The 26,659-nt window shown below is 38.6% G+C and overlaps 1 long non-coding RNA gene across 1 annotated transcript; it reads right to left on the reverse strand.

Annotated features, from left to right (window-relative positions):
• Positions 1–1,961: 1,961 nt before the first annotated feature.
• LOC142150120 (uncharacterized) lies at positions 1,962–2,744 on the reverse strand. Its single transcript, XR_012691023.1, has 2 exons — positions 2,480–2,744; positions 1,962–2,157 (listed from the first exon to the last, which is right to left on the reverse strand). It is a non-coding gene; the product is annotated as an uncharacterized LOC142150120 (long non-coding RNA).
• Between the last annotated feature and the right edge of the window lie 23,915 nt (positions 2,745–26,659).

A 26,659-nucleotide genomic window follows, 5' to 3' on the forward strand; every position in this document is an offset into this window, starting at 1 on the left:
AACCAAAACACGCAATGGCGGTTTTGCAAAACCAAAACCAAAACCAAAACACGACGGTAATACAGATCCAAAACCGAATCCAAAACCAAAACACGGGGGTCAGTGACCATCTCTAATCTGTTCACACTGGTGTGTGCAAAGCCATCAAACACAATTACATCAGACTCTGCGTCTTTAACTGTTACACTAACTTAACAATGGATTCATTTGATACAACATATTTACACTGCAGTTATGAATTATCCCTTATAAATAACTGCCAGCTCTCTATGTTCATGACAGACGGATATCTGTGTTTTATATGTAAAACATTGGTTCTTGCCTTCTGCTCTAAAAACTGCTAAGCTTCTAGCACTTGTTAATTTATATTGAAATAAGAGGTAGTTAAGATGTATAAAACCTTAGCACCTTGAAGAGCAGACGGAAGGTAGGCCCAATGTTAATATTTAAGAAAAAAAAGTACACATGTACAGGAAATATGGCTGGGGAGTGAATATGTCACTTTGTGTGTAAATGTTTTGAGACAATCATCAAAATGACTTTAGAATTGTGCTTGTCTAGATAAAGTGTATTCTTTCCAGTATGAAGTGTGCTCATTCCTGTATAAAATGTGTTATTTACAGCAAAGAGTACACTTTATACAGGAAATAACACACTTTATTCTGGAAATAACACACTTTATACAGGAAATAACACACTTTATTCAGGAAATAACACACTTTATACAGGAAATAACACACTTTATACAGGAATGAGCACACTTTAGAGCAAAGAGCACACTTTATACAGGAAAATGTGCTCTTTCTAGTATAAGGTGTGCTCTTTCCAGTATAAAATGCACTCTTTCCTGTATATAGTGTGCTCTTTCCTGTATATAGTGTGCTCTTTCCAGTATAAAGTGCGCTCTTTCCTGTATATAGTGTTCTCTTTCCAGTATATAGTGTGCTCTTTCCAGTATAAAGTGCGCTCTTTCCAGTATAAAGTGCGCTCTTTGCTGCATAAAGTGTAAACTTTACTGAAAAAAATGTAATTTTTCCAGTACAAATTGTGTTTGTAAGTGCAGAATGTGTCCTATGGATGTGTAAAATAAACCAAGTCCTTTAGCGAGGAGGAAAAAAGTTCTGCAGACCCCACTAAATAAATGCACCTTCTCTACTCCTTCCATTCTCCTCTGGTTTATCTCATTCCATCTGAAAAAATCCCATTTTTGTATGTGTGTGTATAAGTAGGTGCATTCATATCCCTGCCCTGCACTCATGATAGAGCGCTTCCATCTGCCAAGCTCCACATATAAGATGCTAAATTGTAAATTATCCATCTTGAATTCTATGCAGGCTAAAGGAACTGCTAATAAAATGGGTAACACAGCAATAGATATATTTGATTAATTTGGAAAATTACCCACAAAAATGTGTTATTAATTTAATATTGAAATGTTAATGACATTTTTGCCATTTATCACTTTTTTTAGACATATATTATATTTCATACATAGAGATGCAACCACTAGATGGCACATATGACTATATTACAACAGTTCATACGGCGGTGACATCTTTATACAAATGGCTGAAGAGCAGTGAGCTCAGGGAATATGTTAGCTAGTTACTGTCTCTTTGAGTACACAATACAATATCAGTTTATAAAGAACCCCTAAAAGATGACATAAAGAGCATGAATTTTAGAAACTATTATTGTGTAAGCTTTGTTTCATAAAGAACCAGCAGCCATAATCTATCCATTGCCCAGTGTCATGTAATGGCTGTATAGATGTCTACAATACCACAATGTACAAGGCACATGTAAGCTGCATATCATGGGTTCTTATAGGTTCATTATACCTGAGAGGAAGTTTCATAATGACACAATAAGCTTCTAACCTGTTCTAAAATTATGACAATACCAAGTGATGCTTTGCTCATGGACACTTATTGCTAAAAGTAAATTGACAACACATCACGTTCTGCTCAGGATTGTTTATTTAACACATTTCCTGCTGTGCTTTAACGAGTAGCTTTACAGTTATGTATTCTTGTGTTCTTTGTTGTTCATTATCTACCAGATGATAATGTCAGAAGCACAAGTAACAGCAGGAATTGGCAACATTTCCTCAATATGCTCGTCTCCTATAATAATAACGGTGTCTGCGATTGGGACCTACAGTAGAACAAAGCAATGAGTGAGTTTAGAGTCAAAATTCAGTCATAAATATACATTTTTCTTACTTATACATATACATGTGCAATATTTTAATATGTAATGAAGCCTATGGTCAGGGGCTGGCTGGAGGGCAGGAGGATAAATGACCCCCGGTCAGGTCCCATAGTGGACTATTTTGGGCTGGGTCACTGGGCTACCTGCATTTTCTTTGTTTAAAAAGTTCCTAATAGGCTGCTGAGTCAAGCCTTCCCTACCCCTCAGGGCTATAATTTGCCAGCCCTCCCCTGCTTATGGTTTTCCATAGTTTTACCACATTTACCTCTCAGACGCAGTCTCCTGTACCTCCGTCTTTGCCTTCTGATCTGTCGACGAGCCATGATGCCTTGATATTGTTTGTTTTCAACCTGGAGCTGGTGGTTAATGAATGGTGGGCTCCAAGCTTCATGCTTTATACTTTGAGACAACTATGAAACCCTCATTGTCTGGTAGCTGTGAGGTCACATATGTGATGTAAGAGAGACTGGGTGTGGCCTCTCCATCTAGGCAAATGGGTTAGGTCACTTCTGTATAGCTTATGAAATGGGTTGGCTGGTTGATTGCCATGATATGATGATAACTATATATATATATATATATATATATATATATATATATCTAATATATAAATGCTTAGTGGCGTCTGTGTGTGTGTGTAAAAAAAAAACCAAGTTGCAGCGCCGCCTGCTGGGCAGAGATATACACTGACCTACTAAATTCTTAGTGTGTGTGGGGGAAAAAAATTCAAAAAGGGCTGAAATTTGGTAGAGCTCAAACTCATTTTCGTGAGGTAATTTTACCTTATGAACACACATGTGTAGAGGCGTGCGTTAGTGTGTGTGTGTGTGTGTGTGTGTGTGTGTGTGTGTGTGTAAAAAACTATTTTCTCAGAAAGGGCTCATCCAATTGACCTGAAATTTGGTATACTGACATTATTTGACAAAAAAGAATAGTCAAGTCAGTTAACTTCCATCATCCCCCCTTCCCCCCGTGGGAGGTGTAGTAAAGGCTAAATTTACGAGTTAAGGGGTCAAACTCATTTTCGTGAGGTAATTTTACCTCATGAACACACATTAAAAAGGGCGCTTGCGTCGGGAAGTAACGATCTTCCCCTGAGGAGGCCTGGGCTAGGCCCAAATGCATGACAAGAACCTTTTTAAGACCTTAAGTATCTTGATTTGACTAGAATGCATGAGTATCATGCAGGGGTTAACTTGTATATATATATATATATCTATAATATAAATGTCTAGTGGCGTGTCCTTAGTCTGTCTGTGTGTGTGTGGAAAAAATAAAACCAAGCTGCAGCGCCACCTGCTGGGCGGAGTTATACACTGACCTACTAAATTCTTAGTGTGTGTGGGGAAAAAATTTCAGAAAGGGCTGAAATTTGGTATACTAAGATGTTTTTAATTTGTTAATTTAATTTGTTAATTGTTAAAAGTGTTTATAAAGATTTAAAAAATATATATATATATTTCTTGAAGGAGAAGTGACAGTTGGGAGTGGTTGGTGGTTGCCGGGGTGACAGTGGGGAGTGGTTGGTGGTTGAGGCCTGGGCTATGGCCCAAATGCATGACAAGAACCTTTTTAACACCTTAGGTAGCTTGATTTGACTAGAATGCATGAGTATCATGCACGGGTTAACTTGTATATATATATTTATATATTAAATTATTATTATTATATAAAATATTATTTATACATAGATATATATTAATATTACTGGTTGTATGATAAGACTGTAGTTTATGTATTACTGGTCTCTCTGTGATATGATTATAAACTATGTATTGTCAATATAATTTATAAGTTACTAAAGAGTTTTAAGTTTAATAAGCTATTAAGATAATTCTTAATAGGTTGCAAATATATAAAGCTCAGTGAAAAAAGTGTTTAAGAATACCAGGTAGTTGTGTATGAAATGATGAGGCTGGGGTGAGACTGAATAAAATTGGAGATGATCTGGTAACGGAATGGTTGAGAGATGTGATATGGTGTGATTAAATATTATTGAAGGAACAAAAAATACTGTGTGGATTATGGAATGGTATGGTATTGATATAAGTCAGGAATAGGATACTGACAGATAACTCTCTTACCTCTCCTCTGACTGGAGACTTTGCCGCTGCCGCTTGAGCCTGCCTCCCAGCAATGACCCCCCAGCCCCTGGTGGGTAAACTAAGAAAAGGGGGACCCAGCACCATCATCAAAAAATTTGATTAAAAATTAACATCAGGCATTCATTCTGTGGACCAATCTGTGCAATAAGTGCATCATATTTATTACATATATTACAATTAATTGTAAATAATGAATTTAATTAAATGTAAAGTGATCCAATATACATTGTCATTGCAGTCATTATTTTGAAAAATGAAGTAGCTGCCGACATTGGCTTCCTCAGCTTAAAACAATCAAGCCACTGAACCATAGATACATTTTATTAGTTTCTTGCATTTCCTGTATATTATACATTTCTGTCACTAGAGGTAGCAGCAGGCCACTGATTAGCTGTGAGCATTCTGTGACATGCAACTAATGTTCCTTTGCTGGAATTCAGGTGAAATGTGCCGTTAAGCTTCATAAAGAAAGGTGCGGATTTGCTAAGATCACTGCCTTTCCAAATTGCTCACAGTTCAAATCTCAACAGCAGAGTGTTCACCGAATTTTGCAGCTTCAAAGGCAAAAGTCTGCCAAACAAAAATAGCAAAACTTAGATTGATATGCATGTTTAAGTATTTCCTAGTGCTTATCTTACTTCTTTTATAAAAGTGAATCATCTTAAAACTAATAACATTACCTATCTAGGTGCAGTTTTTCTTATTTCTTATTTTTACTATCCATTTAAGAAATAATTGCATGGACTAAATAGAGACTACCAGTGTATTTTATAGTTTAGCAATAACCAACGTATCCTACAAAACAGCTGTTTCCGTATGATTTAAGTTTATATGCCATGCATTAACTGCCTAACTGCGGAGATTTCACAGACATCTCCTCCGTTTAGGCAAATATCGAGCAGCATTACAGTCCCCATAGTTTTCTATGGGGACTGCGATGTTCTGCAATGCATGAAGCTTTGGGGGCAGCCCAGTGGCCTCGTGGTTAACACTTCTGCCTCACAGCACTGGGGTCATGAGTTCGATTCCCGACCATGGCCTTATCTGTGTGGAGTTTGTATGTTCTCCCCGTGTTTGCGTGGGTTTCCTCGGGTGCTCCGGCTTCCTCCCACACTCCAAAAAACATACTGGTAGGTTAATTGGCTGCTATCAAATTGACCCTAGTCTCTCCCTCTCTGTCCCCCTCTCTGTCTGTGTGTGAGTGTGTGTCTATATTAGGGAATTTAGACTGTAGGCTCCAATGCGGCAGGGACTGATGTGAATGAGTTCTCTGTACAGCGCTGCGGAATTAGTGGCGCTATATAAATAAATGATGATGATCATTATCATCATCATCATTTCCGCACAATGCAAAGCTTATCATCATCATCATGATGATGATAAGCTTTGCATTGTGCGGAAAAGTAACGTCATCTCAGGATGGCGTTACCTGTCTTTTCCTATGGGATTCTGCTGAAACCTCTTCGACTCCACAGAATTTGTTACAATGGAAGTGCTGTGCTAGGCTGCTGGTAAAGAGGAAAAACAAATCACCCCAGGTATCACTTCGCCTGGGTTCCCAGAGTATCCCCGGCATGATGCATTTGAGTGGTGCTTAAATATGCATCACTGGGATTTGCAGCGATGCATATATAGTGGCACCGCATGTCATTGATGCATATAACCCTTGATAATCCCAAAAGGTTAGCTTTGAATGGGTTTTGCTAAATATCACACTACTAGTATCACAGATGGAAGTCCTTTTAGTAGTTCAAAAGTAAGCATGATTTATTTCATAAACTAAAACTAAAGTATCTAACAAGTAAAATCCACAATTAGAATGTAGAGAAAGGTCCTGTGAAAGAATGAAACAAGTGAAATCATAATCACAAGACGTTCGGTGAAAGCACGTAGTTAAGAATCAAACACAATGTACATGCAAAAGCTTTAGTAATGAAGTGTCTTTTATAGGCCCATACAGGAAATAAGATCCAATATGGAATCTCGTGAAAACAGTCCCAGCCACCTAGGATAACTTTCTACATGTTAAAGTAAATATAGTACTTAGCATAATGGTCCTTCTGTATAGCAGAGCACATGTTATGGCAAACAGTTAAATACTTAAAATGTGCTTGGATATTAGACCCAAATGAAGGAAGTGATGTCAGAAAGCGTGGCTCTAAGGAGAAGAAGAAGAATCGTGGGAGTGCAGTCATTGAGTAAAGTAGGCACAACCATCGCTGGGAACATCACCATACCCTAAGGAGCTACTGGGAAACAGAAAGCAACATAACCACAAGGAAACCTAAGAATTGAGATACTGTGGTAGTTGACAAGGTTTACCAACCCCTTAAAGAGAGTTGCAAGTCTCACATAGCTGCATGTTTCACAGAAAGAGCTGTCAACCTTACCAAGAAAGCTGCTGAAAGAGCTGCCAAGTAATGAGGGAAAGCTGACAGAGGAAACTGTCAATCGCTGAGGGGGACTGTCACAGCCAGAGAGTAAGCTGTCAAGGACTCAGTATAAGCTATCAGAGGTACCAAGAAAACCCGGGTCAAATCCAGAGGTCTAAGGAAAGTCTGCTACTACACTACCGTTAAAAGAAGAAAGTAGCTGGAAAAACACAATGTTCAAAGAGTCCTCCAGGTTTCTAGAATGGGTCAGTGAATATTCTGTACAGCACTATAGATGGGGTTAATTACCACTACTGCTGTTGATTTGAAGTAGAGGCTCAGCCTTGAACTGCCTTACACTGTTGGGACTACTCGTCCCCTCATCTATTGCACTTACTTATATTTATTTTAACTAACTTTATATTAACAGTGTGAAAATATTACAAACAAGCATCCTACATAGAGGATAAATGCAATAAAAATGCACTTTGTTATAGTGCAATGTTCATAAACAAATGCAAATGTTCAATAAACATAAGAAAGAGAAAACAATTTGATGCCTGGTCTATTTTAAATAAAGGAAAATAAAAGGGGGTAAAATGTTTAGGGGAAGCAGAAGGGAGGGGAGGGAGGTAGAGATGTCCTCTTGGAAAGTCTAAACTCTGGGTGAACTTCCATGACATGTTGTCTAGATCTGGAAAGGTGGATATGGTATGTTATTAAATTGAGTCCAGAAGCTCAGGTTTTATAGATAGATGCAGATGAGTTCCTCAGAATACTAGTCAAAAGTTACATCTCGTTGATATACCAATTCTTTTTCTTATGGTGATGGTGGATTCTGATTTTTCCAAAAGCAATTAAATAGGTAATTGTACTGAAGATGAATATAATGGATTTGTTTACATTTAAAGGTAGTAAAGTGTGTTTCAGTTTGTACTGAATATCTGTATCAGTTATACTTACAGTAACATTTCAAACATCAGACCAAAAGTTCTGTATGACCAGACTTGACCACCAAATATGAAGAAGTAAGTCTGGCTCTTGACAGGCTCATCAAGAAAAATGGAGGAACATTAATCATATGGAACCTGGCTGGAACTAGACACTATTGGTTTTAAAGCTTATATGCATTTTTTTTACACACACACTAATTGATGATTTTGCCAAACCCATCCATATATCCGACCAGTCTTCTGCATCTCATTCCTTATCCCAGTTAGACTTATTTTAGATATTAACATTGAAATATACAAATATGAGGAACATTGGGAAAATTCAACTTTACTTAGATAATCTAATGTTAGCCATTGTCCCTGAAGGAATGCATTGGCAGTGAGTCTTGGAGAAAATGTCAGGTTGTGACAGAGTAGTATAAGGGAAGATGGGGAAGGAGCTAGGGACACTTAGTTGTTCTTATTCTTAGTCAATACACAGTATCCTTATTGTTATTGCTTTACAAAGTATTACATATGCTATGAATACTACCACCATCATTGTCTTTATCCTCATACTGATTTTTATTGGGACTTCAACTTCCATTATAATTGCCTTCTTTAGAGTGCAGGTTACATTATTCATTGTCTTTAGTCATGTGAGCTTTGTTATTACCCTTCAATGCTATTATCTTCTTCATTATAGTTTCTCATTTTACTCAGAGAGTCCGTTCACAATCAGCAGGTGTTAGTTGCTCCATTCTATCAATGTCACCTCCTTTCACGATGTGTGCCTGTAGGTCTATTTAAGAATTGCACTTTCTTTTAAGTCCACTCCCAGCCCATGATCTTAGCAAAGACATGGTACTGATACCCAGCCACATTCTGGATAACTAGTCATCCATTCTTGCTTATAGCAGAGTGCCACTTGAAAGTAAAGTCATTGTGAACCTTCTAATTCACCAATGATCCTACTGTTTGTTTATTTAGTGCTACCATATTTTTTTTCATCATTGACTGTCGGTTTTAATGTCATTGTCCAATTACATTGTTCAGTTAATCTCCCCCCCCCCCCACTGGTATTGTATTATTGTTGTTCTATGCCTCTTGATTTCATGGTTACATTGATCTCAACCACTTCATCCTTAACAGAGATTGAACGTGTCATGCTTTACCAAGTAATTATCAGGTTACAAGCATTACACTGCCTTACAGTAAACATGACAGGTGCCTTATACTCCTAGTTGCCTACTCTCCCGGAATGTCCGGGAGACTCCCGGTTCCTGGCAGACCATTAGTTTAGTGTCGGGGAGGGGGCGGGGTTTATGACGTGATTCGAGCATCATCATGGCCCCACCTCCTGCTATAATTAGCTAAAACTGTGTGATGTAATTTAAGGAGTGGGGCCAATGACATCATTCCCGGAGCCCCCCCGATCTCCCGGACGCCAGCTTTCCCAAGTTGGCAAGTATGCTTATTCTCTTTTCCTCCTGTGTGTCTGTGTCATTTATAAAGAGTCAGGCAAGAGTTTCGCCCAATGAACTGTGCCAGGATCTACAACCTTGAAGAAAGCACATGACTCTGGTAGAGGTACTGCATATAAGAAATTGAGAAAGAGGTAGTAATAGCATAATTGTGATATTTACCACCCCCTTCTTCCCACCAGGTGCACTGAGATACCCAACTGTGCAGGGGCTTCATATGGAATAGTGTACTCTCTACGGTGAAATGAGAAGATTAAGTTACAGAGGAGTTCCATGACCATACATATTTACATATACAGAGCACAATATCTCAGGCCAAGGACATTTGCTTCACATATGCCATTAGCTTCTAAACTCTTTTGGCTAATGACAAGATACCAGTTTTACATAAATAATTAATGAATGAGGAGAGTGGTTTGTAACAAAATATAAACAAGAACTGAGTGGGCCCATGGAAACAATACACTAAGCCAGTCATGCCCCCCATGGTAAGGTGACCATCATCTGAACAAATATGTACAAATCATGAAGACCATTTGTAAATCACATAATATGCAGCATGCCTCTATTTTTGTTTTATGGAACTGTCAACTATCACTTTAGGAACACCGCTTAATTTTATTTCAAATGTTTCTGCTATTTTCCTAAAATACTGCTCAGTTTAGCTTATTTTAAGTATTCAATTAATAATGAGAGGGAAAAGTCATTGGTTCTGTCCTTATTACAAGTGTCACTTGTATGTATAAATGTTCTTATTAAACAGACTGAAGTTTGCCTATAAATTAGCTTTTACACAAAGGTGTAGATAAAGGTGCAAACTGTATATCCGCACAGAGGTGGTGAAACATCAGGGGTAAATTTATCAAGCTGTGGGTTTGAAAACTTGGAGATGTTGCCTATAGCAGTAAATCAGATTCTAGATGTTATTCATTAAGTACATTATACAAAATGACAGCTTAAAGCTCTCTCTCTCTCTCTCTCTCTCTCTCTCTCTTTATATATATATATATATATATATATATATATATATATATATATATATATATAAAAGAATAAGTTGTTTGTTTGTTGGCGAATATCTTCCACAGCTCTCAAGGTAAAGCTGCCAAATGTTACATAGTTATTTAGTATCGAAAAATTAAGCTATTAGACCATCACCATTTATTTATATAGCGCCACTAATTCCACAGCGCTGTACAGAGAACTCACTCACATCTGTCCCTGCCCCATTGGGGCTTACAGTCTAAATTCCCTAACACACACACACACACACAAGGGTCAATTTGATAGCAGCCAATTAACCTACCAGAATGTTTTTTTGGACTGTGGGAAGAAACCGGACTACCCAAAGGAATCCCACGCAAACACAGGGAGAACATACAAACTTCTCACAGATAAGGCCATGGTCGGGAATTGAACTCATGACCCCAGTGCTGTAAGGCAAAAGTGCTAACCACTAGGCCCCCATGCTGCCCACATAATGACAGTGCGACAAAGCAACAGAGAGGCAAATATTGAAAACATAATTTTTGGGTAAACAATTGTTTGACTACTGGAAGAAAACCTCGCCACAACATGACATAACAGCAACGCAACATTTTGTAAATAGCATTTTGGTCTATATACCAAATAATTTGCTAATATATAAAAACTGCTGCACATTACAAATAGGACCCACACAACGCCGGATGACCCTGCTTGTAGATTAATAAAACTTGGAAAGCTTGGGGTTCCCATTCTGTCACAGGGACAAGGGAAATTGCCCAATATTTCCCCTTTTAATACTGATGCCTGTAAAATTTATAAAGCTAAGGTGATGTGACTTGCATGGAAGGAAATGAGTTGAACATGGTTAGGGCTGACATAGGAAATTGAATGTCAGTGGCCCTGTTAAATTCCCATGCAGTATAATATTTATACAATTCTGACCATAACTCTTGCTGTCTCTTGAATATTATAGATGGAAAGGAAAGTGTAGATTACTGAGATTTATAAAATATTTTGACGTTGTCTAATATCATTTCGATGCAAAAAAAAAGAAAGATAATTTTCTTACATAGTCGATGACATTCATCAGATCAAAGGGAATCAATTTTCACTGTAGACTACAAAATTCAAAGAGCGATATAAAAAGTATGAAAATGGTTCAGAGACTCGGTGTAGAATAACAATATCTACTTTCTAGTGTTTTGTAGTTACAGTCCATTGACAGCTTGTGTCTTGCTGTGAAGATATTTATTCATTAGCATTATAATAAGGTTTCTGTTTTAGGATGAATATCCTTATCTGGTCATCGGCCATTGGTGTGATGCTTATGGAATAACTTTTTATAATTAAAACACAAACAATTTTTAATTTAATGTGTGCACTTTTATTGCAGTCATGCATTATAATAGGGATAAAAAGGCTACTGTCCATAGCCCAGAATATGTCCAATTTTAAGGACTAAAGTACAGGAAGAAATCATTTTTTAGGTACTTGCCATGTATTGAAATTGATTTTTATATAGGCTTGTTGTATTGTAAACAAGGTTGATGAGGGATATGTATTTTTTAAAAAAATATGGTCTGTTTAGTAATTTTGTAAACAAGAGATCTCCTCCAGAACACTTTACCATACACTACAGGCAATCCAATGGGATAAAAGAGTGGCCTCAACCTATATTATCTCTTTGTAGAAACAATGAATTTAGTCTGTTCTGTAAAGAAAATAAGTTATTTACTAGATATAAAACATTGAACAGCATTTCAATAGAGGGAACATTAGATCAGTACCATTCATTAGATTAAAAGTAACAATACAGAATAACAAATTTATCTCAGAGAGCTTCTGTCAACATGTTATAATTATTCTTGAAATGAATTCCAGTAATTATTTTTGCATAGAAAAATACAGACGTCAGCAAAGGAAAACACTCTAACCCATCTAGGACTACATAACTGATTAGCACCCTCTATTGGTTTGATATGGTGAATACAGACCAATTTACAAACAGCAGTGCACCTAGGTTCAGAGATATACAGGTCTGAGACCTGTGTGACAAAGTAGAAGTATAAAATGTGATCTATCTTACATGCTTTGAAAGTTGCTCTTTCCACAGAAACAGCAGGCTAACAAGGTGTGTGAATATTAGTTACAGATTGAAGATTAGGTGTTTGAAGATTAGTTACAGAGTACCTGATGAGACTTCCTTTTAAAGGTATCATCTATCCGTCAATCTAAGGCTGTGGGAGGAGTCTTAACTATAAAATCCGACGCCAGGTAGTGGCCGCTGACTAGAGAGGGAAGCTGGGAATAGCCAGTTAGGTTACCTGGTGTCTTCCTGAAGAACTATATGCTGTTTATTGTGATGGGACAATAAAGGTACTTTTCATTTCAAGCAAGAAGTCATCCGTGTATGATCACCAGAGGATGCCTGTGTCACATTATTTATAAAACTAATTGCAGAACTACCATTTGTACTGCTTTTCAAAGGATAGTCCCCATTTTTCCACTACATCTATTTAACTCACAATCCTTATTTACCCATAATTAAGGACTACTAAGCCCCCCGATATCATTGGGATAGGTTTTACTTTATTTCTAAACCAAAAAACTGTAGTGGATTTTATGGAGACCATTTCATTTCCTATTGAAATCCCAGTTTTTAATCACAGAATTTTGGAAGCCGTAACTAATTGATATATTTAGATGATGAATACTACAGATAATTTGATAAATATGCTACAGTGACTTTTATTACTAGTATTTATTTGCAATTATTACTTAAATTATTTAAAATAATTATTTAAAACACTGATTTAAACCATAACGTTTTGTGTGAATGCTTTCTAAGATACAAAAAATATCAGTAATATTTCTTGTGATAAAGCTAGGCATAGGCAGCATTAGGATTAAACATTCTTCTACTGAAGTGGGAACTGAAATGATACCTTCTCACCCGTAACATAAGCTACCACACTCATTTATATACGAGTAGCACAGTAAGGCCAAATATTGTCACCTGAAAATATGTTATCTCTTTGTAGAAACAATGAATTTAGACTGTTCTGTAAAGAAAATAAGTTATTTACTAGATATAAAACATTGAACAGCATTTCAATAGAGGGAACATTAGATCAGTACCATTCATTAGATTAAAAGTAACAATACAGAATAACAAATTTATCTCAGAGAGCTTCTGTCAACATGTTATAATTATTCTTGAAATGAATTCCAGTAATTATTTTTGCATAGAAAAATACAGACGTCAGCAAAGGAAAACACTCTAACCCATCTAGGACTACATAACTGATTAGCACCCTCTATTGGTTTGATATGGTGAATACAGACCAAGTTACAAACAGCAGTGCACCTAGGTTCAGAGATATACAGGTCTGAGACCTGTGTGACAAAGTAGAAGTATAAAATGTGATCTATCTTACATGCTTTGAAAGTTGCTCTTTCCACAGAAACAGCAGGCTAACAAGGTGTGTGAATATTAGTTACAGATTGAAGATTAGGTGTTTGAAGATTAGTTACAGAGTACCTGATGAGACTTCTTTTTAAAGGTATCGTCTATCCGTCAATCTAAGGCTGTGGGAGGAGTCTTAACTATAAAATCCGATGCCAGGTAGTGGCCGCTGACTAGAGAGGGAAGCTGGGAATAGCCAGTTAGGTTACGTGGTGTCTTCCTGAAGAACTATATGCTGTTTATTGTGATGGGACAATAAAGGTACTTTTCATTTCAAGCAAGAAGTCATCCGTGTATGATCACCAGAGGATGCCTGTGTCACATTATTTATAAAACTAATTGCAGAACTACCATTTGTACTGCTTTTCAAAGGATAGTCCCCATTTTTCCACTACATCTATTTAACTCACAATCCTTATTTACCCATAATTAAGGACCAGTAAGCCCCCCGATATCATTGGGATAGGTTTTACTTTATTTCTAAACCAAAAAACTGTAGTGGATTTTATGGAGACCATTTCATTTCCTATTGAAATCCCAGTTTTTAATCACAGAATTTTGGAAGCCGTAACTAATAGATATATTCAGATGATGAATACTACAGATAATTGGATAAATATGCTACAGTGACTTTTATTACTAGTATTTATTTGCAATTATTACTTAAATTATTTAAAATAATTATTTAAAACACTGATTTAAACCATAACGTTTTGTGTGAATGCTTTCTAAGATACAAAAAATATCAGTAATATATCTTGTGATAAAGCTAGGCATAGGCAGCATTAGGATTAAACATTCTTCTACTGAAGTGGGAACTGAAAATATACCTTCTCACCCGTAACATAAGCTACCACACTCATTTATATACGAGTAGCACAGTAAGGCCAAATATTGCCACCTGAAAATATGTTATCTCTTTGTAGAAACAATGAATTTAGACTGTTCTGTAAAGAAAATAAGTTATTTACTAGATATAAAACATTGAACAGCATTTCAATAGAGGGAAAACTAGATCAGTATCATTCATTAGATTAAAAGTAACAAAGCAGAATAACAGATTTTTCTCAGAGAGCTTCTGTCGACATATTATAGTTATTCTTGAAATTAATTCCAGTCATTATTTTTGCATAGAAAAAATTTAAAACAGCGGGACCAATGTGAAACCATAAGGCAGTAGCTGTATTCATAGTATGGGGGGGAATTCAATTAGTCGCGAGGTGTCTCACGTCCATTCCGGAGGCACTTTGAGGCGGATATTTTGACAGAAATAGCCGCTCATTTCTCCTCATGCTACAAAGAGGCGCGAGGAAAAATGATCGGATATTTCTACCATGGTAACTGTAAAAGTACACAGTTGTGATATTCGGAGTTACATCGCGGCGGCTAATTGAATTCCCCCCTATAAGTATAAGTTGTGAATTAAACTTATCACCATGTAAGACAAAATATATCATCTTGTTAAATGTTTAGATTTTATACAGATCACTTTCACTAACTAGTTTAGTAATTTTCATTGTATTGCAGTATTCATGTGTTCAGATTAGATTGCCTTTTTGTTGTGCCCTTCTATACTATTATACTATTGTTGAATGCTTAAATATTGCTTAAATGGAAAATGGGCCATAACAAAAAAGAGAAGTTTCATACACAACATTTATAGGATGCATAAGTTGGAAACTATGCAAATGTTCAGACTACATAAATTAGTTTCGTCAGTAACGTAGCCAATTGAAATCCCCTCTATGTGCTTTTTGATTTTTCAACCACTAATCGCCACCAGTGAAGCCATTTTGTGCCCTAAATAATTATAATCTATGCAATTTGGCCACATATGTATGTGACCATGTTTAACATAATTCTGTCACTCAGCATTCAGGCTGTGGTAGGATCGGCTCGTTTCTGGCCAGCATTAGATTTCAAAGGGCATATCTGTATCAAAGATGACAAATAAATATAATATTCTTGCCAAGAGAAGGTTTACAACAATCGTATACTAACTAAAAGTGTGACTTTTCTGGCAAGAGAAGTAAAAAGAAGCTCATATTGGTTTGTGATGCAGAATTTGATCTAATGGTATCAAGAAGCTTCAAACTATCTGCTTCTTTAGGCTGCCAACATCACAGAAATGTGCAAACTGTGTGAAATTTGACTAAAGGACCTTAATATATTAATGGAGGACAGAAAAACTCTGTCTTGAATCAGTGTCAAGTCAGTGGAAAGAGTCTTAGAACAGTTTGACCTTCAGAAAAATTCTTACTCAGTTGTCAAACAAATAGCAAGACAAAAATGGAGGGAACAAGCCATAAGGAGGTAGAGAAGGATATAGCAGAACTAAAGAAGGAGATGGAAAAGGACCTGGTTATGGAGCAGGATTGTTGATGGTAGATAGCTTATTGATGTGTGCCTTTAGAGAGGAGAGGATTCTGACAGAACTCTCAAAACTGATAGCAGACAAGACAACAAGACCAGATTACATATACCCTCCCAGAATACTAAAAGCTTAAAGGGGTGCTGCTTACACCGTTACCTGAATTATTCAACCAGTCACTAGTAACAAGAATAGGTCCAGAGAACTAGAAAAGAGCAAAAGTAGTCTGTCTGTATACAAGTGTTAGACACTAGCAAATACAAATCAGTGATCCTAACATTAGTTGTGGAGAAACTAATGGAAACAAAGATTGAAAGAAAGAATTATAGATTATCTCAAATCCTGCACTTTAAAAGGATATAATAAAGTACTTCCATAGCTTGGAGCAGAGAAGGCTGACATGCTAGAATATTTCTAATATATCAAGGGTTTTTACAAGGTAGAGTAGGAACATTCATCAGAGCAAGAGAAATTTTATAACAAGAGGACATGAATCACAACTACTTCAGCCAAAGGATACTAGACAGGTTAAATAACCTTCTAAAACAGTTGATATGTGTGACCGAATGGACTTACTTCGCCAGCCGGTCTGTTGGGGGAAGAAAGATGAAGGGATGTTATTCTTACACAGTTTATCTGGTTTGCTTTCTCACCGCCATTAACCGACTGTTGATGAACCACTCCTACTGGTGTCACCTGCCATCAGACACTCACCAACTTGCGTATGCCAGTTGCACAATAGTTGTAGTAAGATTCAGCTGCCACCGCTAGGCTACTTCAACGGTACCTGGAACTCCTTACCTCTGGGTATCTGCTATAGTTGCTGCAGTGCCTCTTTGCTGTGGGCTGTCTGGTACCTCCTAAACGCTTACTATGGATCAGGACTGCTGGGTAGCGGGAAGAGCATTGACACAGAGATGCTGGGTTCAACACAGGACAGCCCTGTAATGGATTAGAATGTAAGCTCTTATCTGTTGGTCACAGGATACAGATGACACTAGGCATCAGGCAGAATCTTCAAGTAGTGACGTTTATTTGCTTAAGGGGGCCCTTATAAGGACCATTACACACTAGTTGGAAGTATTAGTGAGCGGCCAGAAGTACAGGTGGTGTAAAACATTACATGGTCACTTTATATACTGTTTCTGACACACATTTTGGCTGGGGGTAAACCAGAACCTTTTCCTACCTGGCACCACAATGTCTGAGATATTACATTTAATGACTAGTATCAGGATGTAATATATTCTCTAAACTTGAATTTAAATGCAATTTAAAGTTAACAAAATTTATATCAATATGTGATTTCCTAAATTACTTGCTGTTAGGTTTACTATCTCTCTAAGACACGGGATGAAAGTCTAATGACCCCCTCTTGTGCATTTAGGCTAAAAGAGATCTTGGTCACTCACAGATAAAAAGTCCTAATTAGCATGGGATTTTATTTCTTACAAAAACCCATTTCCTCCAACATATGCATACTGAATCAGAAACCAATACATTTCTAATATAACAATCAGTACATTTGCAATAACATTCATCAGTGCACTGCACCACTAACTGAAATCATTTTATACAGTAAGTTATTTATAAGTGACCCAGCCACAGTATGGTCTAACACTGTATGGGAATTTAAATATGATTGGAATAAACATATATATGGCTATTCTAAATCTGGAAAATAACTAAAGATCAAATATGGTCTGAGGTTTTTTTTTAACAAAAATGAGCAGACTAGATGGATTATGTAGTTCATATCTGCCATCAAATTCTAAATTTCTAAGTTGAAATTAAACAAAAGCTGAAATGTTGATTTATTGAATGCTTCTGTGTTGTCATTGTATTATACATTTATCAATAAATAATTTAGTAGTTCCAAAATAGGTTACCAGAGCCTGCGATAACCAATCTCCAATAGACAAATTGTAGAGCTGAAAGCACTAGGCTGGAGGCAGTTACTCTATCACAGCCCTCCACTACTTCATCAACACTTGCAGAGTTGACCTGGACACTCATTACTGCTTTGGCCTCTAATCATTGGGATGACACTGGTCCGGTAAACTACCCATACAGTAAAATTAACTTAGTTCTGCTGCACTAATTAAGCAAAATGTTGACGTGATAATGCCTTAATGCACGTGTTTGACTAGAACTAGTATATTTAGGAACCTTCACCAGAAAGGTGCTATTGCTTTGCAATTGCCCTGTAACATATTATGCCATATGTTTTAAATGAAACCTGCCTAATAAGTTTTCTGGATATAAACAAATGTCAAACTGAGATGGTGCTTCTGATGTTACCAGAGTGTGGAAAATGATCCACACTGAAATGCAAACATAAAATGCATAACAAAAAATCCTCAAAAAGGGAGAGTCAATTACCAATCCAAAGGTACAATCAATGAATAAAGAGAAGTAAGGAGTTGCAAAATAATGGAGCTAGTTCCTTTCCTGAGTTCAGTCAAATCCTGATGTCTGATTCATAGAAGTTCTCCAAAAAGTAAACATTTGGAAAAAGGAGAAAACATAATATCATAGCGTAACCAATGCTATGAAAAAGAACATCCTCATAAGTACTCCCACTACCATAAATGCCTGTAATAAATAAATGCGTTTCACCACGTGATCCTTTCGTACCCCCCTCAGAGTATGCACTTACACTCAATTAGTGGAAAGTTTCATTGTAGCACATTTGTTGGGTAGTGTGCAGGCCAACAGAGGGCTGCATCTGTGTTGATCTGCGCAGGCATATTCAGTACATTTATTGCAAGTTTTCTGGATGCTGGATTTTACAATGCCCACACAGCGGGTTGTTCATTAATACTTTTTTTTTGTCAAAAGAAAACTTTCGTTTTCAAATAACCAATAATTATAGACAAGATTTATTTTTCCTCAGACAAGAACAAATAGATTTGGCCAGGTAAATTTACCACTGCAGATGTGTACACTTAGCATTTACTATGCTCACTTGAAAAGCATCAGCAAGTGAAATGCAATGTTTACTACGAAAGTAAGAGAAAATTAGCAGGAATAATATGGCCCGGGTACACAAATACTGTGCGTTGTTATTGCTATGGTAACAAAGGGCTATCATGATCTAATTTACTCTTAATGAGTATTTTATGATGCATGGATGCAGATAGCAAGTTCATATACAGCAGATTTCTCCAGGCTGCTACTGTAAAGAAGCAACATTAAATATGTTCCTTTTAGTTTAGGGAAAATTTGCAACTCTCTTCCTTTAGAGCAGTGAGGGGCAAGGTAAAAGAGTTGGAGGGTAACATGCTAGTTGCCCACTGCTGCTTTAGAGCAACATTTTTAACAATACTTTAAGGTTATCATGAGTCTGATGCTGGCTATTCTCTTTGATAATACAGTCAACTCTCCTATTAATGTCAGACCATGCCTCTAACAATATCAGATCTACATGACATGGGCCACTATCCCACCTCCAAACTGCTGTGATGTAAGAGAATTATCACATATGAAGAATCCTGGCAAAAGAGCTTAGGATGTATGAAAAAATGAGTATGTCACAAAGCTTGATTATTATTATTATCGTTTATTTATAAGGCGCCACAAGGTTTCCGCAGCACCATACACAGTACAAACAATTGACAATAAAGGGAAAAACAGTACAGAACAATAAACGAGTAGTACCAAGACTTCAGAGGCTCCAGGCAAGGCAAATATGTTGATGTTGGAGAGAAGAGAAGGTAGAGAGACAGGAGGGCCCTGCTCATACGAGCTTACATCCTATAGGGAAGGTAGACAGACGGCAGGCACAGAGGGTGTTGGAGGAGGGGAGCAAGCTCTCCCCTCTACTGAGGAGGAGCGAAGTGAGGAGAGTGAGCATAGAGAGAGGGTTAGGTGAAAGGCTGGTAGGCTTTGAGGAAGAGATGAGTTTTGAGTGCCCGTTTGAAGGAGCACAAGTAGGGGACAAACGGATGGAGCGTGGGAGGTCATTCCAGTGTTCAGCTTGGGAGAAGTCTTGAATTCTGGAGTGGGATGAGGTGATCAGAGTGGAGGAGAGGCGACGGTCATTGGTTGGCATATAATTAATATCACCTTTGAAGGAACAAGCTAAAGCAGATCAGCAAAATATAATTTTTCACTTAATAGTTAAATATATTAATACATAGTATAGGGAAACGTGATAATACTATAACTACACCTAAACTTTTATAACAGTTTGAAGTTTACATGTTCTCCCTGTAGTAGCTTGATTTTCCTCCCACAGTCTAGAAACATACCTGTACTGTAAGTTAACTGACTTCTGATGAAATTAACCCTAGTGTCCCAGAGCCTCTTTAAGACAACATTGGGATTCCAGGAAAGATACTGATTTTGTGCCCCCTTCCCCTCTCCCTTGTTTGTCAAAAGAACACATATAAAACAAATTTGAACTGCGCAAGTGATGCCTATATCATAATACGTTAAAACTAAATTTATTTATCAATTTAAAACAATTATTACCTATTGAATACAAACAACATGCAGAGAAATATTAGTAAAATGCTTTCCACCAGTACATTCTGTGTTCCATAAACAACCAACTATAATGTTATGGATATTCTAATGGTTTTCCAAAAAAAAAGTGATTAGTTCATTAAAATAACATCTCTTTTTTGGCATAGAGCATATGTAATTTTTATTTATTACATATAGCGCAGCACTTCCCAAACACAAATCATCACTGATATTCACCACCTCAGAAGTGATGGAGAATTTCAACACAGGGTTTAGGGGAGAGAGAGGCACAACAGAACATCCAAAGGCAAATATAGAGTAATAACTGGAAATGCAACAATAATATAATTGCCTTGATAACTAAACCCCATAAAATCTTTTGCCATATTTACAGCTGCATCTGTCCTTTTCCCCAACATGCCGAGCTTGTCATTATGTCATAAATTGCCTGCACAATTTATCAACTACACACCTAGCTCAAGTTGTTCATGGGACAGCTGAAAGGACGGTTCACCTTGCACTGCCTCAGTCATTAAAAAGTGGGGGCTCACGCCTCCTCTGAGTCTGTGCAAGCAATGCCAGGTGTACTAAATATTATAGGCAAATAAAACTTACTTTTTATCCTTGTAATGTCTGTGCTCATTGTACACTAAAGGCAACTGGTCATTAAGGGAGATGCAAGGGGCTTGTACAGAGCAGAAATAGACCTCTTGTCCTTTTTTTCTGTTGCACAACTACAGCCAAATATTCTATGTTTAGAATCCAGTCACTGAGAGTCCATTACACCTGCACCAGTGTGCCTGCATTATACCAGTGTCTTTGTGTTATACCAGTGTCCTTACATTATATCAGTGTCCCTACATGTGCCAGATCTAGATTCTCTACATTAAACCAGTGTTAATTTTTTCCACTATGTCTTGCTCATACATGCTGGCCTCACCCAGGGCCTGATTAAGGGTTCTAAGCTTATAGTGCCCCCTTGCTTTCCATGTCAGACTTATATGCAGTAGATATAAACAAACTTGTCCTTAATATAAAATCTGTCTTCCTTCACCTCCAATGGTAATGTTCCCTTGTTTAAGCAACTCAGCTCCACTTGACTTTTTAAAGCGGCATGGCAATCTTTGTCACTCATTCAGTTATCATTAAAATCAGAACTTATAGCAGAACGGAGGCATGAACAATTGCTACTGTTGGTGAAGAGGAGGGGGAAGTCACACCTACGTCTGTCGCCATTCTTGTCTATTCGATACGCTTACTCTCAAGCGCCCGCTCAAGGATGTCTCTTTGCCTTCAACTTTTCTCCGTTTCACAATTTTGCACCTCCAAAAATATTGCAACCCCCACCCAATAGCCTTAAGCCAATAGCTGCAGCCTAGTCAGTCTATTGGATAATCAGGCCTTGGCCACCCCCTTTCCTCATGGCACACTTCACTACTGTGGGGGGGGGGGGCATTGTAGCATGTGCTTGCTCCAGGGGCTATTGCTCCATGCTACACCTCTGGGAGTACCCACATTTATCTCTCTGCGCACCTTACATTACCATGGGCTCTAATATATCTAGAGCTAGAGTCAAGCTCTGGAATAAGCCCTTACTACCACGTATTAAAGATCTGAGGGCAACCAAATACCGGTGAGCACTAACCGCTCTCAGGAAAAGGGGGCTGCTAGAGGTGAAGAACACATATAGCTGGTGCTAGGAGTTTTATTCTAGGAGTTTTGACTTCTGGTCTCACAGTCCTCTTCTCTGTTGTATGGGTATCACCCTCATTTTTATATAGCACCTACATATTGTGCAGCGCTTTACAGAGAATATTTTTTCATTCACATCAGTCCATCAATATACAAACACTAGGGTTAAATTTGTCAGAAGCCAATTAGCCTACAAGTATGTCTTTGGATTGTGGGAAGAAACCAGAGCACCTGGAGGAATTCCACGCAAACATTTGGGAGAACATACAAACATACCAACAAAAGTCCTCTTTTGAGAATTGTCCCGTTTTGAATTCATACAGAATACATTAAGAGACTGAAAACCACATTACATCTGGCATACAGTACCACAGAAGTAGTTAGGAGATGTAGTCAACATTTATAGAATGTTATCAGATACTGTAAATTCTCCCACCATAAAGAACAAGAAAATTGTCTTTGTAGTTGTTCATACATCTAGAATAGGATCAAACACTGATAACTGCATCCAGCAAAGGCTACGTTGTACAGCGAAGAACCATAAGAAAAATACAGTTTGAAGGATCAATCTCCTTGACTGCATGTTATTCATGGACTCCAGCCCATCCATTGCACTTGCATTCAACAACTTCTAGGTAGACCTCCCACTTGTAGTATCTTCAGCGTGAACACATAAAGAACACTGAATTGTGAAAAGCTCCAAAAATCATTTTGCCAATTATAAACATAGAAAAGTTTATATGAACATACAGATTAAAATAGTATTCGGATCTCCTCTTATTCCCATTTCTAAATGGCACCCGGCAGGGATGCCCATTCTCACCGTTGATTTTTCCTCTTGTGATAGACCCTTGGCGGCGAGGATACGACTCTTCCCATTATTAAAGGTGTTGTGGTCGGGTCTGACAAATATAAAGTCAGCTTATTTGCAGATGATATCCTCCTTACACTGACCTCAACTCACACTGAACATGGTTAGGCCCACCCACGGGCGTGGAGTCTAACAGGTAGGTGGTTTCACCAGCAACCCCTGCAAGGAGGTATGGTCTTAGCGGCACTAAACCTGCAGGTCGCGGTCCCGCGAGTGAGTGAACAGCAGAATGATGTGGAGGAGCCAGGTGAAGCAGGAAGAAATGATGGAACCCACAGGTAAGTGATATAGATACAGGAACAACAACAATATATGCTGATGGTCAGCAGCCGATGAGTCACTAGAGGAATAGGTGCTCTGCAGATTAACAATGAGAGAACAGGAGCTATCACAATGGTGTACTCAGGAGTAGATAGTAGAGGTACTGGAATAGCGGTAGTTCAACACTGGGCATGAGCTGATAGAAAACTGAAGTAGCGGAGGTAACTCAGGACAACAGCTGATGAGTCACAGACGTAGTAGCGGCTCAGAGAGGCAGCAGAACCGAGGCTGTCACGATGAAGTACTCTAGAGATGGTAATAGAGGTATTGGAGACACGGTAGTTCAATACGGCCACAAGCTGAGAGCAGACTGTAGTAGTGGAGGTAACTCGGGACAATAGCTGATGAGTCACAGACATAGTAGCGGCTTTGGGAAGCAGCAGTGAGAGAACAGAGGCTGTCACAATGAAGTACTCTGGAGATGGTAATAGAGGTACTGGAGCAGCGATAGTTCAACACAGCCACAGACTGAGAGCAGACTGGGGTAGCGGAGGTAATTCGGAGTAACAGCTGATGTGTCACCGGTGTAGTAACGGCTCTGAGTGGTAGCGATGAGAGAACCGGAGCTGTTATGATGAAGTACACTGGAGATGGTAATAGAGGTACTGGAGCAGCGATAGTTCAACACGGCCACAGACTAAGAGCAGACTGGAGTAGCGGAGGTAACTCGGAGTAACAGCTGATGTGTCACCGGTGTAGTAGAGGCTCTGAGTGGAAGTGATGAGAGAACCGGAGCTGTCATGATGAAGTACACTGGAGATGGTAAGAGAGGTACTGGAGCAGCGATAGTTCAACTCAGGCTACGAACTAAGAGCAGGCTGGAATACACGCAAACCACAAGGAGAACAGGAACCAGAACCACAGGCTGCAGGAAGTGAGCTTGAAGAACAGGCATCAGACAGATGAATCCAGGAGGTTTAAATAGTGCTCTAATAATGCTTAGCCAATGAAAAGAGGGAGGAGGCCCTGAAGTGCAATAGACTTGCACCTGCGCAGATCTGATAATAGTTGAATGAATGAATAGTGTCCGATGCTGAAACATGGCAGTTTCCAGATCAATGAGATGCAGGTAACGAGACAGGTACCCGTTTGCGGGACCGGATCGTTACATTTATTATATGTCCTCGCTGCCTATGGCGCTCTCTCAGGGTATAAAGTAATTTTTTCCAAGACTGAGGCCTTTGCGCTTCGTTTGCCGCTCTCCACCCTGTAATTTTAATATCTCGTGGCAGCTACCTTGTTTACTCTACCTATTTCAAACACTTTCGGTGGAGGTATCCAAATCCACTTTACAACAACTGCATCATTGGTTTTCCCAATTGGTCTGGTGCCATAAACCTCCACGTACTAGCATTGCAACTTTACACAGAGCTACACTTAATGGAGGCAGGGGCTTTGCAGACATTAACCTCTACTATAGTGCAACCCATCTGGGCCAGGCTGTAGCATGGTTCTCAGGAGGACTTGGCCCATGGTGAATAGACGTGGAATCCTCCTCCTACAGGGTGTCATTCTTGGGCTTGTTATCGGGGATGCCAGAGTGTCACCGGCCTAGAGTTATGAGAGTTCGTGGGAGTGGATGCAGATGTGCTAGTAGGTTGGAAAGCATCAGCAGCCAGAGCACAATACCTGATATGCAATGGTTATTTATTTAACTGAAGAGTCCACATCCCTTCGAAGTGCCAGGCTGTCATCTACTTTACTTGTTACTTATGAGACCACTGCAAACTACACTTAAAGACCACTACAATACCCTCTCCTATAGCACCACTCTGGGATAATCCTGCTTTCACCCCAGGGCAATGTCACTCTTGTTTTCAGTCTTGGCACATGAGGGGTAGCAGGCTGATTAGAGATGTACTTGACTCTGGCCACTGTATCCCACTGGTGTCCCTAAAAGAAAAATTTGACTTCCCATTGGTCAGCCTTTTTGCGTATTTTCAGGTAAAACATTATGTCGAATCCCTCTCAAAACCTGATGTTGCGAGGAAGCTGACCCCACTGGAATCTATTTGTGTCAGAGACCACCTTCAGAGAGGTATTATTTCTAATTTATATAATCTCCTTGTCACCTCTAGACAAACCAACTGTCCAGCTCACAAACTTAAGTGGGAAGGCGACTTGGGCAGGCCACGAGATGAGGACACTTGGTCAAGGATCAGAGAGCGGATCTCAAAAACCTCTATCTCCTCTCTTGTGAAAGAAAATCCCTACAAAATCTATTTTAGGTGGTACCTGGTCCCGACTAGGTTGAAAATGATCTGATCTTTGCTGGAGAGGATGCAATGAACGGAGGTCCTTCTTTTACATTTGGTGGTCCTGCCCAAAGATTGCTCTGTTTTGGGATGACTTGGCCGCTTTACTCAGTGAGGTTACGCATTGGTCGCCGGGAGTCCTGTGTATGGTCTATCCTATCCACTCCCCCCCCTTATATCCCTCGTCATCCCTTCCTCCTTATATTATAGAAAAAGAGACCTTACACTTTATTTATCTATCAGTTGTTCTGTATTTATTATTCCTGCACATTTTGGGCCTTTCAGATAATCGCGTATTTTGCCTGCCTTCTTTTTGCTCTTTTTACAAGTACTTCTGTGCAATAATTCGGGCTGCCATATAGCCAATGCCAGTCATTAATAATGTCACCTATCCGGGCCTATTTTGGCTCTTACTCTGTATGTATACTTTGTGTCATGTTATGCTCTAAATAAAGTTTTTTAAAAAAATAATGATTGGATTTCTACATTTCTAGTTGGAAAAAGTGGCGAAAGTTTTTAGACTTGATGATATTTTTTTACAAATGGATTTAAAGGCACATAAACTGTTCAAGCAAAGACAACGGGAATATCCCCAGTTCTTATAGGTTTTCATAGACTTACAACTGAGGGATGCTCATCAGCCCGAAGTAAATTTAAAGGATAAGGTTTGTATTCAAATGTGAAATAGGCTCCTATTGCTTATGGGGTTAAGGGGCATGGCAGGCTTCCTGGGTTACTCCCATGGTGTGTCACTGTGAGAGTTGCCTAGCATGCCTTGTTATAAATTTCTTGCTGAGCTGCTGATCTCCCTCTTTTGCCTTGGTTAAAGTTGGTTACCTTCTCATCCCCAGAATGATGTTCATGCTTTGTGTCTTCTGGTCCCAGGCATTTGGGCTTGTTTGCTTATTGCTGAGCGCTTTGGGTGCTCATTTGCTATGTAGTGTGAGTGCTGCTGATTGGATCTGGAGACCATGATTTTGGGAGTTCTGGGAGTCAGTCCCCGTTTGGTGTTCTGTCGATTCCCACTATGTTGGTGTGTGCTGGGGCGGTATGCCCGGACTCCGTGGGAGTGGATGCAGATGTGCTAGTAGGTTGGAAAGAATCAGCAGCCAGAGGACA

The sequence above is a fragment of the Mixophyes fleayi genome, chromosome 4, assembly GCF_038048845.1.
Source record: "Mixophyes fleayi isolate aMixFle1 chromosome 4, aMixFle1.hap1, whole genome shotgun sequence".
Lineage (NCBI taxonomy): Eukaryota > Metazoa > Chordata > Amphibia > Anura > Limnodynastidae > Mixophyes > Mixophyes fleayi.